Below are 6000 nucleotides of genomic sequence, written 5' to 3'. Positions count from 1 at the left end.
AGGGCACCAGGGCCTCACAGAATCAAGACAAAGTGGAAGAACAGCAGGAACTAAGGAAGCAACAAAAAGATTTTAAAAAAAGACCCACAAAACCTAGGAAGTAAAAGTTTCCTAGGTTTTACTGGTCAGGGTAAAGCTGCTGATGGGCCGCTTCTGTCTCTGTTCAACAAGCTCAGCCTCAAAGATCACCGGCTCTCTCATCCCCTGAGATTCAGTCCACCTGGCCTATAGGGTAAATGGAATGGTGGTGGGAATATGGAAGAAGGATCTGACCTTCACTTTTGAGGTTACCGCTTGAAATTGCTGTCTTGCCAGGCCTATGCCTATTTGGGGAGAGGTAATTTTCTATAAGAAAATGGAACTGTCAGAAAAGATGATAGATGTTGGTATCCCAAAATGACCTAGATGATCTGGATGGCAGTGCTTGTATCAAATGTACCACAAGGGAAAATCTGGGGGAGCACCATTTGTATGTCACTTTGATAAAATAGTTCTGTTTCTGTTGAAAGCATTATTGCAAATTAACAAGAAACTAATTTACCATAGAAAAAGAACAGGTAATGGACATGAATAGATCATTTTCAGTAAATGGTACAAATAATAACATGAAAAAATGGTGTTCAGCATTACTGATTATAAAAAAGTTGATTAAAACAAGATATGATTTTGATTCATGACATTTTCAAGTTATAAGCAAGGCAATATTTAATACTGGAGGGTATTTTTGCAGCATCACACAGCACCTTAAAAATGTTTCTAAATGCTGATCCAGTATTTCTACTTTTAGGAATCTATCCTAAGGATGTAGAGATCTTGACAAAGATGATGCAACATAGTGTTCATTCTAGCATGATTTGTAAACTGCAATAAAGTCTGAAAATACCCTAAAACATTTGATAAATGATTGTAATATTCTTCAACCACAGAAATGACATCTTAAAGAAAGTTTAATAACAGTAAATAATAGTCAATTTATAAATACTTAGTGAGATAAGGAAGATTCTAAACTCTGTACAGCATGGTGTTAATTTTATAACAAACCACTGGGCATAGAAAAAATAAGGAAATATACTAAATGCTAATAGAGAGTGTGTGTGGGGGAGTTACAGGTGATTTTAATTAAAAATGTTTTTCTGTGGTCTCTAAAACATAGATGTAAAATTTTTTTTCTAAAATATAGATGTTAAAATTATAAAAATGAACATATATGTTTTTATTCTCAGAAGAAAATTGAACAATTAAAAGGATTTCAAATACCACTTTGACAAAAATGTCAAGTGCATATTGAGATGAATGTATAGCATGATTACTTAGTCACTGTTTCTTGACATCTTTGAAGATATGAAAGATTTGGAAAGAAAAATCACAAAATCTCTCAGGAAAATAAAATAATTACATACAAAATCATACTACTTCTAAAATTCATGTTTGGGAGTCCATAAGCTTCAATTCATCTCTAAACAACATATGGCATTTCCTATTTTATTCCTCTATCCCAGGGAGGCAGAAATTCAGTTATTATAAGGGCACTTAGATAATTTTCTTTCTTGCTTGCTTTCTTTTTTTTTTTTTTTGAGACAGAGTCTTGCTGTGTCACCAGGCTGGAATGCAGTGGCGCAATCTCAACTCACAGCAACCTCCTCCTCCCAGGTTCAAATGATCCTCCTGCCTCAGCCTCCCGAATAGCTTCGATTACAGGCACCTGCCTCCACCTCCGGCTAATTTTTGTATTTTTAGTAGAGCCGGGGTTTCGCCATGTTGCCCAGACTGGTCTTGAGCTCCTGACCTCAGGTAATCAACGCGCTTCGGCCTCCCAAAGTGTTGGGATTACAGGTGTGAGCCACTGCGCTTGGCCTTGATAATTTTATTTCTAATTAGATTTAGTAGAAAGACCTATTGTTGGAGGCAAGTGCCAAATGTTTTCATAGTGACACTTAAGAATTTGGGATGCAATTTTATAGACTGCTGCTTCTCAACCAAAAGCATTATAATTTCTAAAGACAAGCTTGTAAGAATGCAGTTACGTGTGCGCACAAGACTTATCAGACCATCTGTGACTAATAAAGCTTGAGAAAGAGGGGAGGAGAGAGGGTATTCTGCCTTCCAGTAACATGCTTGTCTGAAACTTACTAAACTCCTCTTAGGCAATACTCTGCTCAGAGAGCCATGTGTTTAATTGTAAAAATCTGTCAGTATCATAGGATTCAAAAGACATCAATCATTTATGTCAACAAGGAAAGAGTGAGGGCTGTGTGACTCTTCTATCATTAGGAAAAGATGTGCTCAAGAGACAAAAATGTGGTCTAAGGAGGGCTGAGCAACTGTAGGTTACAGGAAAACTGAGTTCCAGACTATAATTTGGCCCCCCTCCCCTAATTTGGACTGGTATATTATATTTTTCATTTCATGCAATGCCATGTGTGCAGTAAGACATTATGTAACTTGGTCAGTCGCGGTTGTGTAATATCCACTAAATGCTTTAAAGTGGCTGACGTTATTAGCAGTTTGGTGCATGGGGAGGCCATTGCTTCCCTTGGCTTTGGCGGGATGCAATATCGTGTAATGAGGTTGGAACAGGCCTATATTCAAAATTACATTCCCAAAGGGCTGCTATTCAAGCCACATGACAACTGGTTCTGTTTTTCTTAAGACTATTCTAAGTGGACTGAAAACAGCAAAATTGCCGTGTTTGAACGGTTCCATAGGTGGAATGGGTCTTTTCCCTGTTTTGCTCCCAATTTATTATTTTATGCTAAGATTTCTGAATTATACCCAGTTTTAGAGACATCGGGACACAAATTCCCGTCCCCCTCCATCTAAGCTGTGTGACCTTGGGCTGGTTCTGAGCCTTCATTTCCTTACCTGTAAATTGGCGATAACGCTTCCCTAAGGAGGTGCAAGAAGGCTTATAAAGACTCCAACAAAGCTCCAGTCTCTTAATTATGTCACCTCAGGCAAGTTATTTAGCCGTTTGATTTGCTGATTCCTTACTTATAATTTGGACCACTTGTGGCTGCTATCCGCAGTAGTCGAAGAATAGATATCATAGGCAAAGCTCCGGGAAAGGTGGCTGGTCCTTGGCGGCTCGAGAGGACCTGATAATGGTCCTGCTAGCGAGCATTCCCTAGGGTGATGCGGTCGAGTTATGAAACTTTGGGAAAAGAGAGAACAAGGAACGCGGGCGATCAGAGGCCCAGTCGCGAGACCTGCCCCGCTGGGGCCGCCAGCCGGCACCTCGACGCCCCGGGACCTGGCACCGCCTCGCTCCACCCCTGCGAATCCGGGGCGAATCCGGGCGGAGAGTTCCTGCCGGCCGCGCAGCGCAGAGCCCCCTCCGGCCCGCCCTCTCTCCCTCCCTCCCGCTGAGCTCCAGCTGTGCCAGAGGCACCCGAGCCCTGAGAGTCCGCCGCCAACGCGCAGGTGCTAGCGGCCCCTTCGCCCTGCAGGTAGGAGCCGCGCCGAGACCCGGATCACCGGGCGCCCGTGGGAGCCGGGTTTCCACTGCCCTCGCCCTCCGTCCCTCCTCCGCCCAACCTGGGCAGCTGGCCGCTCCCCGCCCAACTTGGACGGGATTTCAGCGAGTGAGTCGGCGGCGGACTCCCTAGCGATCCCCAAGGGCCTCCCTCGCACGCCTTCGGGTGGAATTCCTGCAGGGTGAAAGCTGACAACTCTGGCACGCACTTTTGCCGCGCGGGCGGCTGCCTGGAGCGCAGAGCCGCGCAGGCTCAGGCTGAAGCCCAGGCGTCCTCTGCAGGATGCACCGCCTCGCCGCCACAGGGCTTCGGGTGCAGTGTGTGTGGTGTCCCCAGGTCATCCGGGCGCCCTTGGTTCGGGTGCGCGGTGGCATGACTGGGCTGGTGGGGGCGATGGGACCAGCATCCCGTACCAACCAGGAAGTGCCGCGTCCCAAGGCTTCGAGCCCAGCCCGCAGAGCACGGTCCCGGGGGTGTGGTCACAGCTGCTGACCGCGGCTCCCGCCGTGTGATGTGACCACTCGGGGGTGGGGCGAGGGGGCCGGGGGCCAGCAGCAGGGCGTGTGTAAAAGGTCTTGTTCCTCACAATACGATTCAAGGTATTTGGGACGCAGGGCTCAGATCCAGGAGTGCCGTCCTCCAAGCCTTCCTTAGGATTTTGTGACGCCCTTGAGAACCGCCCTTGTAGACTCAGTTCTGAACTACCGCCACGCCTGTATTTGCTCCTCCTCATCTCGGATTATTGCTTTCTTTACTTCCTCTGTGAAGCACTAAATACTAGTAGCTTTTTAAGAACAGACCACAACAGTTTCTTCGTTTGACCATCACTAAGTCTGCCTCCAGAATGGGGAGTTCCGTTAACTTTATCAGCCAGCCCTGCCAATTTTAGTTAAGATAAGCCTTTGTGGGCCTCCAAAGGCCTCTGAGAGACTAGGTATCCAGAGACCTCTGAGGTATGTTAAATGGTTTAATTCGTGGTGGTGCAATGAAAACTTAAAGAAGGAAAGGAATCTGCAATTTGAACTGTTAACGGACCCCACATTTACACACTGCCTATTTGAATAAGAATCTCTTTCAGTATTAAATGTTTTGTGACACACAAATGAATTTGTACACAGTCTTTTAGCTTGAATTTGTAGACAGCCTTTAAATGTTGTTTGGGGATCTTTGGACTAATTGTATAAGCGCTCAGTCTGGCTTCTCAAGAACCAGTACAGTTAACAATCCATATAAAAAGTTGGAGTGCTGCCTGGGCGCGGTGACTCACGCCTGTAATCCCAGCACTTTGGGAGGCTGAGGCGGGCAGATCACCTGAGGTTAGGAGTTTGAGACCAGCCTGGCCAACATGGTGAAACCCCGCCTCTACTAAAAATACAAAAATTAGCCAGGCTTGGTGGCACACGCCTGTAATCCGAGCCACTCGGGAGGCTGAGGCAGGAGAATCGCTTGAACCCGGGAGGCGGAGGTTGCAGTGAGCCGAGATGGAGCCATTGCACTCCAGCCTGGGCGACAGGGCAAGAATCTGTCTCAAAAAAAAAAAAAAAAAAAAAAAAAAATTGAATGCTAAGGCTTTGAGGAAAAAGTGTCTTTACAATGTTTGTCCCTGATGACAGAATAATTATGAACTATAGTAAGCACTGTACAATGCTCGTTTAGGTTTGTAGACTTACTTATAACCAGGTAGTGGGGAACCCTGCTTCTTGGAAGTAGTATGTTTACTTAGTGTTTCTTAATTAAAAATAAAATTACAAATTTTATTTACCTTTAACTCTTATAGGGTTTTTATTTTTGTTACAGAGGAAAAGTAGGACTGTCATTATTATTATTATTATTATTATTATTATTTTTTTTTTTTTTGAGACGGAGTCTCGCTCTGTCGCCCAGGCTGGAGTGCAGTGGCGCGATCTCGGCTCACTGCAAGCTCCGCCTCCCGGGTTCATGCCATTCTCCTGCCTCAGCCTCCTGAGTAGCTGGGACTACAGGCGCCTGCTGCCACGCCCGGTTAATTTTTTGTATTTTTAGTACAGACGGGGTTTCACCGTGTTAGCCAGGATGGTCTCGATCTGCTGACCTCGTGATCCGCCCGCCTCGGCCTCCCAAAGTGCTGGGATTACAGGCGTGAGCCACCGTACCCGACCTTATTTTTTTTTTTAATAATTTGAAATTTTATTTTAGATACAGGGGGTACATGTACAGGTTTGTTACATGGACATACAGCATGAAGCTGAGGTTGGGGGTACAACTGATCCCGTCACCCAGGTGGTGAGCATAGTACCTGATAATTTTTTAACTTTTGCTCTCCTTCCTCCCTCCCACGTCTAGTAGTTCCCAGTGTCTATTGTTGCCGTCTCTATATCCATAAATACCTAGTGTTTACCTTCCACTTATTAGTGAAAACATGCAATGTTTGATTTTCTGTTCCTGCATTAATTTGCTTAGGATGATGACCTCCATCCGCATCCATGTTTCTACAGAGGACACGATTGTGTTACTTTTTATGGCTGCATGGTGTTCTATGATGCATATG

General features: G+C 45.1%; 1 protein-coding gene across 1 annotated transcript in view; it reads left to right on the top strand.

The window, feature by feature from the left end:
• Window positions 1-1401: 1401 nt before the first annotated feature.
• Window positions 1402-6000, top strand: part of PLD1 (phospholipase D1) — a 211984-nt gene continuing 207385 nt past the window's right edge. The window contains exon 1 of the mRNA XM_034957720.3: window positions 1402-3446. The gene's annotated coding sequence lies outside the window, so the exon portion shown is untranslated. The remainder of the gene's footprint in view (window positions 3447-6000) is intronic.

The sequence above is a fragment of the Pan paniscus genome, chromosome 2, assembly GCF_029289425.2.
Source record: "Pan paniscus chromosome 2, NHGRI_mPanPan1-v2.0_pri, whole genome shotgun sequence".
Classification (NCBI taxonomy): Eukaryota; Metazoa; Chordata; class Mammalia; order Primates; family Hominidae; genus Pan; species Pan paniscus.
Note: the sequence above shows the minus strand (reverse complement) of the source record. Positions and strands in the feature narration are given on the sequence as shown.